Genomic DNA, 13,852 nt, shown 5'->3' on the forward strand with positions numbered 1-13,852 from the left:
AATTCACTTGGCCATAGCCTTCTTTACAGATACTGGAGTCAGACTCTTAAATCTTTATTCCCAGAACTGTATCAGCATAAATGAAGTTACTGTACAAATACAAACCATTATCATGTTTTTGTTAGAATTAAAAAATGATAATTTAAGGCAAGAAATCTTGTTAAGAAATTCTGGGAATAAAAATCATCTTCAGGTTAAAAATATTTAACACAAAATTTTAACATTATGTAAATGAGAGTTAAGAAATATTAAAATTATTTAGTTACATATTTTTATTAGATCTTTTCTTTATTTACATTTCAGATGTTGTCCTCTTTCCTGGTTTCTCCTCCAACCCCCCCCCCCGGTTTCTCATCCTCCCTCCCCCTACTCACCAATCTACTCACTCCTGCTTCCCTGTCCTGGCATTCCCCTACACTGGAGCATGAAACCTTCACAGGACCAAGGGCCTCTCCTCCCATTGATGTCCAAGAAGGCCATCCTCTGCTACATATGTACCTGGAGACATGGATCCCTCCACGTGTACTCTTTGGTTGGTGGTTTACTTCCTGGGTGCTCTGGGGGCACTGGTTGGTTTACATCATTGTTTTTCCTATGGGGCTGTATGCTTCCTCATCTCCTTAACTCCTTTCTTTAGCTCTTCCATTGGGGACATTGTGGTCAATGCAATGGTTTTCTGAGAGCATACATCCTCTGTATGTGTCAGGCACTGGCAGAGCTTCTCAGGAGAAAGCTATATCAGGTTCCTCTCAGCAAGCAATTGCTGGCATCCACAATAGTGTCTGAGTTTGGTGACTATATATGGGATGGATCCAAGAATTAGGAGTTTAAAACCGTATTTCTCTGTTCATGAGATATATAAGAGAGCATATGTTTATACAGTGAAACTTTGTTGAATGTCTTTGGAAGTCCTAAAAAATGAAAAGGAACATAAATATGTCTAGGGAGGTGATGTTCTCTTAATAAAAAATAAGTGACTATTTTTATGTAAGGTTTATTTCAAATTTGTTTTACTAGAAAAGAAAATAAATGTGTTTCTGTTTCTGCAGATCCAGAAATTAAACTTAATTTGAGATTTTTAGTTTAAATAGAAAGCATGTAATTTTAGAGGAAAGTGTTAGGCAGACCAGGGTCTACATTAGTGACCACTTACAAGATCCTTCTGTGCCTCTTTCAACAACCCCAGTAAGACAGACATTCGACTTCCACCTCCATGTCTATCAGAGTAATTCTATCTTAACTGCACCTCTTATGCCTTCTCAAGTACCTTCCAGATCTAGCCAGGTATCACACACATATCCTAACCTACTCTGGCATTCCAATGCAGGGGATAAATGATAAACAACCCCATAAACCACTTCTAGATTTTATCAAGACAGTGTCTACCCATCTACCGATACACAGAACCCTTCCAGTTCTGTGTGGTGGTAGATCTGTTTACCATCCAATAGCCAGCCAGATCTACCCCAACTCTTCAGGTTTAGACTAGAATCTTGTCTGACATTCCCAAATAATCTCCTCTGTCCTGCTAAATTTGTTCTACTCAAGCCATTTCAAACTGTTAGTTCAAACCAAGCTATACACCTTCTCTTCTGGCTCAACCTACTCTGTTAACATTAGGCTCAGAACTAACAAAAGATGATTTTGTATATACCATTGCAAGAATACCAACAATATAAATGATCAAGCCTGTGTCCTCTCTCTAAGTCCTACAAGTCCTGCAGAAATGCTGGCCAAATTAAAACTGTCTGGAGGAAAATCCAAACACAGAATGGAAAAGAGTCATGTGAGTGTAAGAAACCTCTGTTTGAGTTTTCAGGGGAATACAAGGGACCAAGCAATAAAGGTTATTTCTATTCCCTTAGTTACCTTTCAGAGGCTGCAGGTTAGGCCCTAATGTTGAATACACCATGCAGTTTTGGACACAGGACTTGAACAATTTGATGCAGCTCTAACCTGAAAGTCTCCTCCCTATAGCTACCTGAAGGTACTCTGCAAGCTACCAAGGGAGATAAGTTACCAACAGTCCTATCTACCTGAGACACCCATGAACCTCTACAATAGCCATCAAAAAGAAATTTGACTAAACTACAATAGATATAGTTGTATCATGATGGTACACAACAGCTGTTTAACTGGATTTATGGCTCAATAAATAGAATAAAGTCATGTCTGGTACCAGAAACATAGCCAAACCACTCAGGGTTAGAGATATTGTGGATCAAGAAGGAGACTCTACTGTTGTCATTTTAGTATACCAATATAATTACTAATAAATTATTAAACTTATCCTCATAATGGCATCCCCCAAACAAGTAGAAGATTCAGAGACAGGCCCTCTCTCACTGGTAGAAGTCCTACAAGAACACCAAGCTAAACACCTTAATATAGATTCAAAGGATAGAATCAAGACCATTGCAGTCTCTATGATTGTTGGTTCATACTCCATGAGCCACTATGAGCCCAGCATAGTTGATTCTATAAGTTTTCTTGTACTGTTGTTGATCCATCTGGCTCCAACAATACTTCCTATCCCTCCTTGTATTGGTCTCATCCTAGAGCAATTATTGGTTTTCCACTCCCATAATTTCTGGTCCACCTTTAGGACAGCACATCTTGTAGGCAGGGAAAAATTGAAGGTCCAAGGTTTGAGATTGAATTGGTGTCCTAATTCCTCTACTGACGTCTTACCTAGTTAAAAGAGATAGCCAGTTCAGGCTCTTTATCACCAATTATTAGAGGTCTTAGCAACATTTTCATAGATTCTGGGAAGTTATTATTTCACTAGGTTTCCATTGTATTCCTGAAATGGGCAGATCCATTGATCAATCTGCCTATTTTTATGTCAACACCATGGGGCTTTTATTACTATAGATTTGAAATCAGGGATAATGACCTTCTAGAACTTGAGTGATTTATGCTATTCTGGGTTTCTGTTTTCCCATATGAAGTTGGATGTTGGTCTTTGAAAATCTATAAAAACCATGTTGAAATTTTTAAGGAATTATGTTGAATCTGTAGATTGATTTTGATAAGATGGTTCCTTTTACTATATTAATCCTAGCAATACATGACCTTACATCTTTCTATTTTCTGATATTTTCTTCAATTTCTTTTTTCACCAAATGAGCATAATGAACAGAACATTTTAACCAAACATAAAAGAATATTTTTTTCTCAGCACTTCGTTGAACTCTCTCCAAATTGACCACCTACTCAAACACAAAGCAAGTTTCAACAAATATAAGAAAATTCATATAGCTACCTGTATCAGAGCATTGTGATTTAAAGCTGGTTTTCAACAACAGAAACAACGAAAGCCTATAGACTCATGGAAACTGAACAACACTCTGTTGAATGATAACTGGATCAATGCAGAAATAAAGAAAGTTAAGATTTTCTGTAGCTGAAGGAAAATGAATGCCTAACATACTCAAATTTGTGGAACTTAATGGTGCTAAGACTAAAAGTATAGCATTAAGGGCTTTCATAAAGAAATTAGGGAGATCTTATGCTAGCAACTTAAGAGCACATCTGAAATCAATAGAAAAAAAATGAAGCAAACACATTCTATTCACATTCAAGAAAATACAACCAAGAAAGTGATAATCTGAAAGGTTTCTCAATATTACTAAGAATATATTCCTTTGATTTTGACAAAATGTGCTTTATCTATCTATTATATCTGGTAAGAATGACTCAGGATTTATTCTAAAATGGTTAAGATTTATTAACAAATGCTTATCTCTAAAATATAATATCTTAAAAATAATTTATATGCCTTAGCTAAAGAACATGTTAAATATATTATATAACAAAAGGCTTATAGTAATGCAAATAAGTCTAGGTGTAACATATATCATGAAAGTATACTTTTGAAGATAATAAAAAAATACTTAAGTTTAATGATTATTAATTTCCTCACAGAAATATGGAGGGGGAAAACATAGTTGGGGAGAAGAGGGAGAGGGGAATGAAGGGTTCAGGACCAGATGTGAGGAGGGACAGCTAGAATGTCCAAATGGCTATGAGGTTGAATGGAAATCTGCAACTGACAGGAGCTATGGGTAGAGGAATTGTCCAGGATGAAACAGAAATCTAGGATAAGGGAAACATCCATGAGTCAATGGGGATGTGAATCACAGAATTTGAGATATGAAACCTGGAGAGCAACCTCCTGTATTCAGGCAGGATCCCTAGTGTAGTAATAGGGACACCATCCCATCTATGAAAATTTCAACACAAAATTTATCTTGTCTACAAGAAATGCAGGAACTGGGGATAGAGCAGAGACTGAGAAAATGGAAGAATAGAGGATGGACTGCAGCCCCTGAGGGGTTAGGAACTCCACAGAAAGACCAAGACAGTCTACTATTCTGGACATTTACAGCTCTCAGAGACTGAATCACAAACCAAAGAACATAAACCAGTTGGACCTAGGCCTCCACACACATATAGAGCAGTTGTGCAGCTTGCTCTTTATGTGGGTCCTGGAGAACTCTAACAGGGGCTATCTCAAAAAGCTATTTACTGTATAGGTTCTTGTAGCTGGGCTGCCTTCTCTGATCTCAGTGGGAGAGGCTATGCATGGTCTTGGAGAGACTTGATATGCCAGGATAGGTGGATAACCAGGGAGCCCTTAACCCTCTCACAAGAGAAGCAGAGGTGGGGAGGAGGAGAGGATTGTGAGAGCCGTGACCAAGAGGGGGCTGGTGAGCAGGATGAAAAGTGAATAATTTTTAAAAATGTAAATTAAATTAAAATTTAAAAATCAATCTATCATCACCATCTTTTCACAGTGATGGACACATTTATTGTGATTTCCTTACATCAAAAAAAAATAGTAAAATATGTGCAAGAAGATAGCAGCAGTAGTAATTTCATAAATGTGTGATTGTTTTATATTATTAACTCTATGGATAACTGACATTAATATAATAAATTTATAAAAAAGATACAGTAAAATTGCTCAGCCGCTTATACATTTTTTAACTTAACATTACTAATGAAATATTTAGGAAACTATATTTTAACACATTATAAACACTATAAATGACATCTTTTCTATATTATTTTATTCTTAGACAATTGCTATTGTTCATCATTTCTATAACTTGTTATCATTTTATGTATGTTGAGTATACAGTGAATTTTTAAATACTTAAGTTATTCAATCTATAGTCTCATGATATCTTCCAATGTCATATTTTATCAAAAGAGAGCAAATAATTATATTTGAAGTGATCAACTGATATTGCTAGGCTATAGATATGATGTCAGTATTTAATTAAATGCTGTCTTCCCCCCCAAAAAAGAATGTTGAGGAAATAAGACAGCAACAACCCAAGCATTCTAAGAAGCAGGAATAACAACCTATGCTTTAAAGAGTATCAAATATGACCAGAATTGCGATGTGCAAAATATGGAAGAAAATAAGTTGGTCTCTTTTTAAATACAAGAGACAGTCAGAATTTTTTTTTACCATTTTAGCTTTTATTCATATTGAAGGCTTAGAATAATTTTCATATCACAAAGTTTTTATGCCATAATCAGAGATACTCAATCACATTATACATTATTCTAGTGCAACATAAACTATTTTTATAGTTTCAAAAATAATTAATAATTACATGCTATTATCATTTATTATTCAGAATTTTTATTTAGGATGATTACAACACATTTAATTATATGTTATTCATAATGAGTATTTATAAACAAGAGTGTGAGCACAGGAAGATTGCACTATTATGTAAAGCATACCAAACACAATTATCATTGCATTTTCCATAAGATAGCCAATCAATTTAATAAAATATTAGTTGATAAAATAATTACTTGTAATTATAAGAGTAATGAGTTCAACATGGCAAATCGTATTCATCATATAGTCTTTGAATTAATTCTTGGAGACAAAATAAATAAAGACAAAGAAATGTATTTCAATTTGGTAAGTTTATTTTTAGAGAAATTATTATATTTCTATTCCTAATTCCTATTGAATTATATATATATATATATATATATATATAATTCAAGTTTACTGGGTATATTAAATTTTAAAGTCTTGCTGACAAAGATATAGAGAAGGTACTGATGAGAATAGGAGAAAGATAAATACTTATCCACTGATGATGGTAATGTAAATTAATATAGTCACTATGTTTTCTCTAAAAGTTAAAAATATGATCATCATATGCCTAGCTCCTACTCCCTAAGCATATACTCAAAAGTTTCTGTACTCTACTACAGGAATACTAGGTGAATTATGTTAATTTCAATTCTTTTGATAATAAATTAGAAATGGAATTAAGCTAGATGTCCTTTAATATGGATAACATGGTTAATGAAAATTCAATGCCTACATATAATGGTGTATTATTGTGTACAAAACCAGTGACTTTTAAATAACTTTTCTTTAGATTTTTATAAAAACAGTAAATTATCCATATAATTTACTCATAAGGAATGTTTTCCTATTATTGCTTACATGTAATTGAATGAAATTTTTTTAATTTATTCTTTATTTTTATGACTCATCATGAAATTTATATTTTTAGAACTCATTTAAAATCTTAAAGAATTAGCAAGGTTAATTTTCATTAACACTGATGGAAAGATTATAAAATGTTTTTCTGTTTTAACTTTCCTGAAGAATTAGAGTAATGGCATAGTGGATTACCATGGTGATATGCTGTTTAGTTACATGAGATATACAATTTACTTCATAATTATATATAACCATTTTCTTTAAAATTGTTTTTCCCTCTATGCTGTTACATCAAATTTAATACATATTTAAAGAATCCTTTCATGTAGTCCATGAACTTTGTAAACCAATTCTGGCTATGTTAAATTTTAATCAACAATTTATAAAAACCTGTTTGGTATCCTATCTAAATGTAAATTACATTGCACGGTTTTTAATAATAATTTTAAAAGCACTTTCCAAATTTAAAATCATCAAAGAATATAGCAAGAATGAACTGCTAAATATATTTTTAGCTCATTATTGCATATTATACCCAGTGTTATGGAACAGTGTGCTTTTGTAATGTAAGGCGTTTTAATTTTATTTACCTCAAGCTGAGGTTACTTTCCTGTCCATGTAGCAGTCAGAACAGCATAGAATATTTTCCCTTTACCAATTTTCCTCAATTTTGTACTTAGAGTTAATGAATATTATCTATACAATTAAAATATATTCCTTGTATATTCTAACTTAAACCAATTATCTTGAAGCCTGCCTTTTCATTCTACTCCAGAATAACAGCATTCAGACTATGGCTTTCCATTAATTTCCATGTATCAACTACTAAAATTTGCTCAGAAATAAGTATCAGTTTAAAATACAAAATAAATAAAGAAAGAAAGTCCTATAAATAACCAGAAAGCTGAAGTTACTTTACCAACAAAGGACAGAGAACAAATCATAATTTTTACCTAAAAAAGAGGGTAGAATTTGACAAGTTTCTTGTATGGTGAAGTTCTCCTGAGTATTAATTGAATTATTTTACTACAAGTATGAACAGAATTCATCTTTTGAAAATACAGCTCAGAGAAATCTTATCAACCAGCCAGTGGAGGGTAAATTTCAACATAAAGAAAGGCAAACTGGTCTTGACTTTGCATATAAATTACATTCTAGTGTCTGGCTGATTTCAAGACTTGAAATGTGCCAAAGAAATTTCAAGCACCGCATTTATAGCCAATAGACAGTTTTAGTTAATGTGCATATAATTAAATTGAAGTGATACTAACCTAATATAGAAAATACTGAAATAGAAATTAGGCTATTCAGAAAATTAATTTGATTCTCTTCTGTGTTTGTCAAGATACAAACATTTCAAAATTATGTCTTCTAAAATAAATATTTAGTGTGATTTTTTCTGAATCTCTCTCTCTCTCTCTCTCTCTCTCTCTGTGTGTGTGTGTGTGTGTGTGTGTGTGTGTGTGTGTGTGTGTGTGTGTGTGTGTGCTTGCCTCTTAACATTTATAGAGGCAAGAAAAGGATATCCGAAATCTTTCTCTGTCACATGTAGCCTTTGGAAAGGGTCTTTTTCTGAACCTAGGTCTAGCTTTGCAGCATCAACACTCAAGTGATCTTCTTGTATCCAGTTCCTCTAGCACTGTATTATATACAGGGTATTCATATATTTAAATGAAGTTTAAAACAGACTATGTAAGGACTGCTAATTTCTCATCACTTTCCATATCAATGGGAAATCAAATATCCTATCATTTTAAAAGTACTTAAAATTACCCGATTCCTTGAAAATATCTTGAATGTTTCTAGCCATATGCAATTTATTCATCAAGCAAAATGTGTGTATGCAATATAGACAAAAATTGAAGACTCTGCATTCTAAACAGTCAAACAAATTTGCTGTTCACATGGGTTGACTACATATGTTAATATATTTCAAGTGATGATTCAAAAACCTATTATGCGTAACTTCCAAGTGTAGCATTTGGTCATTTTAAAAGGAAAAACCAGTTTAAATTGAAAGCACTTTAGAAATCATCAATTAACCCGCCGTCTAATTTTGTAAACCAACCACGTGGACAGGTATATCTGAGGCCACTCTATCCTTTCCCTAACTTTCTCTTGCTTCTGCTCTTCTTTCTAACTCCATATTTCCAGGTAACCCACTGTTTTAACGTTGCTGCTGGACAGTAACAGAACAGGTGTGGCCCCTACGGACTCATGTGTTTCTATATTTGGCCCATAAGGATTTCCACTATTAGGAGGTGTGGCCTTGTCAGAATAAGTGTGGTCTTTTAAGAGGAAGTATTTCACTACAGTGGTGGGCTTTGAGGTCTCCTATGCCCAAACTACATCCACTGTGGTACCTAGTCTCTTCTGTTGCCTACATATCTGGATCAGATGGAAACCTCTTGGCTCCTTCTCCAGCACCATGTCCGCTTGCATGCTGCCATGCATCCCACCATGATGATAATAAACTAAAATTTTGAATTAAAAAAAAAAGAAATCATCAGTTAAAATTTAAATGCTGTTTTTCAAATAAAATACTCTTTTTTCACTAACTGAAATCCACATATATTTATACACAGTGTCATGAAGGCCATAGCTGAACTATATTTTTGCAATATAGTTATATCTAATGAAACATGTGACTTGAGAAGAAAAATGTTGAATTATGGTATCTGGATCTCATAATTTACATGGTGCTAAGGTAGAACTTCCATAAATTAATGAGTAGAGCTGAAGGGTCAGGGTGTTTTCATGGTAAATATGTTTTTCAGCATTCATAAAGATAAGGTAGTGATGCACTGGATTAGAGACTCAAGGTTGGTAAAGTATGTACACTCATCTTTATGTGACACATTTTCTGACTTACCCTCTCTCTATAACTTAGACATTCAGATTGATGTTGAAAATATATGGGTATGGAGAAAGTATCATGTGATAAATTACTGTATATATTTATATATAGCATGGCTATTTCTAAGACATTCTTCAGGCTAATTCATATAAACAGAATTTAATTAAACTTACATTATAAATTTTTTTCAATAATTTATATGTTCATTTAATTTTTAGTGTGACTTACATCTTTATAAATAAGTAAATGGCATATATATCTTATATCAACCTATGATAAGGAATGTATTCTAAACATTTTATGCCAATGGTGATAGAAAAAAAAGAGCTTATAAGTCACAAATAATATTATCAGATTATTTGTCCCTTAATTAATTAGGAATAAATGAGGATGTGATTGGTATCAGGAAGAATTAAATATACTTCCATCTATAAATATTAACTCATGCCACTGTAACACTTAATGGGAGTTTTAGTCTGAAAATAACTTGTTTTGATTCTCAAGCAAAAGAGAGAGTAGGAACCTAATTTAACTTACCAAAATGTAACACACATTAGGAATTATAAATAGAATAAAATGCACTGGTTTGCTAAACCTAAGCAACAGGGTGTCAGAGAAAGGAAAACACACAGAGACACAAAATGTAGATTCAATATATTCAAATAATGGATGCTATATGTTGATGTTTCCCATAGTATATATGTACTATTGATGGGAAATGATATAGGGTTTCCCTATTAGAATAAGAAAGACAAAGTATTTTCTTTTCACCACGGAATGTCTTTAAGAATGAGAGAAGGAGAAATCAGAGGAGGAAGATCAGTAGGATTAAATATCAGTAGAACTAAAGATATAAAACCTTATGCAAAACCAGAGAAAATATGTAGACCCAAAATCTACAAAATAATAATTTTAAGGAAGAATAGATATCTTCATTTGAGTCAAAAATTGTGTGACACAAGGTGAAGTGTAAATTAAAGATATATTATTTGAAGAATTGGAAATCACAAACAATAATTTTATGAATTGATGCTCAGAGTAAAGGAGTTTCTGAACAGTTTACTGTAATATATCATCTTTCTTCTATTTCTTGTAAAATTACATTATATCTTAATTTAAATATATTTTATCTTAATTTAAATATTTTTTCTTCAGAAAAATTTTCCTGAATTTCACATTTTGTAATAGGGACAAAATGACAAATGATAATATATACTTCATTCTCTTTTAAGGGCACCAGGACAATCTAGTTTTGTTCATTATTTAGATAACTGCAGTAATTTTAGGTTATTTTGAATGAGTCATATTGATTTACCTTCATGGGTCAATGTACAAATTCACCAGTTTTGAAATGCTGAGCATTTCTATCCTATGTGACTACCTAACTCACAGGTAAGCATTTATACCAAGATCTCATCTAACCATTGAATAAGTCCATTCATTTGCCATTTTGTCCACCAAGTATATTGATGCAGGACTATTTTAGTTTCCCAATTATATTAGTTATCTCTTTTTTACTATGATAAAACAAAAAAAATATGACCAAAAGAATTTATAAGAGGAAGGGATCATTTGGGGTTATAGGTCCATATTGATAAAAGCTCATCAATGTCAAGTGGCAGCTGGCAGGTATAGAGACTAGACCAGAAGCTATGTTCATATCTTGATACTCAAACATGAAGCAGAAAATATGTTGGAAATGGCATGAGGCTTTTCAAGTCTCATGGAACACTCCCAGTGACATAGTCTCTCTATTAGTGCCACCCAACCTAAGAGATTAAAATAAACAATATTAAGCGGAGACTACATATTCAAGTATCTGAGTTTATGGGGAATAATTCTCATTTGAACCCCAACTCAGGCTTATGAGACTGAGCTGAACTGTTTTTGTGAATGTATTAGAATTTCATAAATTTTTGTTGAGCTGATTATTTAGAACCATTTCCAATAAAGCATGATATGTGTATATCTCACACTGTTTCCTAAGAAGGCAAACATTAAAGTATTTTTCAACACAAAATTCTTGGAAGAAAATCAAGGTTTCAGTTGGGCTCCCTAGTGATAAGGACACTGATACTGACTAGTATACACCAGTATAGTTATTTCTAATTTTCACAAGTAATTAATTGGTAAGCTAAAGAGAAATAACAGTGGAGTTTACCTCACTAGTAGAAAAAAATATATCATGCTTTTGAGAAGAATTGGAAAAATAACACTTATAAGTGATAAGGGTTGTTATGGCTAACAATGAACCCACTTGGAAAAGGAAATGAAGCAAGGATGATGAGTCATCAATTTAACTGAAGTACAAAGCCAAGAGGACCTCCTTATAAGCACATGAAACATTTTCCCTCTTATAAGATGCTATTAAAAGATATGGATTGATCCCAGAATTTAAATGGAAGTATATCTCCAAAAACATTGACATTAAATATATGTCTGTGATGTTACTGTCAAAATAAGTAATTGGGAAGCAGTGTCAACTAAAAATATGGAATAGAAATCTTTCCATTAATTTGCTAGAGAATCTTGACAAAGATGCCCCAAATACTTTGGCTTGAGCAAGTGGTCTAATCCAGTTGGCTGAAGTTTAGAGGTCAAGGAAGCTCTCTTAGAGCTGAGAAATAAGCTGCACCTCCATTCCTAGTTCCTAAATAATCACTGCAAGATTATTTTATGTCTTTACCTACAATTCAGATGAAAACTCTACCAAGAATCCTGAATAACATGAAAACCATATGAAAAAGAATAATATATTTTTTGAATCAAAACTTATAGTCTAATAAGGAACTAATCACTATATGTCAAAACTATTCATATATTATCTAAAATTTTGTAATTAACCTAGATGGGATGGTTTAACTAAGAAACATACTTCTATTCTACAAGTATCTGATAGTAGAGAATGTCTAAACTTATTAAAATGGAAATTCTAGAATTAAAATGGGAGCTACTGGAAAAATATAGCATATATCTTCAGAAACGGCCAGACTACTTCAGAATACTGTGAAATTGTATGTCATTTATCATCTCTACCATCATGGCACTTGCTAAAGAGATAATGAATATGCTAGAGAAAGATGCAACTCTTATGGTAACTGGGTGGCATATCTTACAGAGAGACAAAGTTACTAGACTATATAAGAACTGAATATCCTAACAGTTAATAAAAAAATATGGCTCTATGAAAAACATTCATGCAACAAATTTTAGCAATAAGAAAAGAAGACAATACCTCTAATAATGAGAAATGGCAGTGAATATTGCCTTTTAAAAAGAGAAATTAAGATAACATTTCAGAGGTGTCAGATATAGCTGGACAGCTGGCTCAATATTAAGATCAGTTTTTAGAGAGGATCTGAATTCTGTTCCAAGTACCCATACAGCCACTCACAACTTGCTGAAATTCCTTTTGCAGGAGAACCAAAAGCCTTTCCCAGCTTCTGCAGGCACCATCCATGTATGACTTATACATACATGGATGAAAAATAGCACAAAAAATAAATTTAAATACATTTTAATAAAAATAGCACATACATTTATTTTCTATATAGCAGAAAACAAAGAATTTCTTACCCAACAAAATAATATTTATTAAGTACGATTAACAAATAAACTATGTGACCTGTGACAGTGGAAACAACACAAATGTCACAATATCTGTCCTGTTTTCTAGATATAAGTATTCATTTTAGTTTCATAGCAAGTCACAGATGAGAAGTGTTGTGATATGAACAAATATGGAACCTTAAGTGGAGAGGGAACAGTGCTACTAAAAGGTATGGACATACTGAAGTAGGTGTGGCTTTCTTAGATATATGTCTAAGTAAAACCAGAGAAAATGCAAATGCAACATATAAATGGCCTAAAACATTTGACATATAATATATATCATATAATATAGTACATATTAAATTTATAAAATAATATTTTATTAAGTTAAATATCATTGATATTTAAGAGAATGTGATGATATACTATATATGGTATACTACATGCTATGTGTATATATCATATATATTATGCATAACATACATGAGGATATACGTATTATAAATGTTCCCATCCATGTACATACATGGATGTTTATGAAGCAAAGACTAGTACATGGATTTCAGTTATATTTTATCTAAATATAGATGCTAAGTAGGTGTGTAAATGTTTATAAGTTAGAAATATATATTGTATCACTATGAAGATGTGTGTTTATAAACAGACAAATTATAATGAAAAACTTTTGTTCTTGTAATTGAATATGCCACTTTCCTGATTATTTTATATTCTTTTCATATGCAATTTAAAAGTGAAAATATCTACAACAGTTTATCTCCTTGGTGATCCCATTTATTAAAACAATAAAAAATCAAAACATGTTTTCTCAAGGCTTCAACTTTAAATGGAAGGCAGAAATTCAAAATTATAGCTGGAAGCAGATGTTCAACATATGCCTCACACATAGAGATAATTTTCATCATTATCAATTAACTGCTCACAGGCTGATTGTA

The sequence above is a fragment of the Mastomys coucha genome, unplaced genomic scaffold (genome assembly GCF_008632895.1).
Source record: "Mastomys coucha isolate ucsf_1 unplaced genomic scaffold, UCSF_Mcou_1 pScaffold14, whole genome shotgun sequence".
Lineage (NCBI taxonomy): Eukaryota > Metazoa > Chordata > Mammalia > Rodentia > Muridae > Mastomys > Mastomys coucha.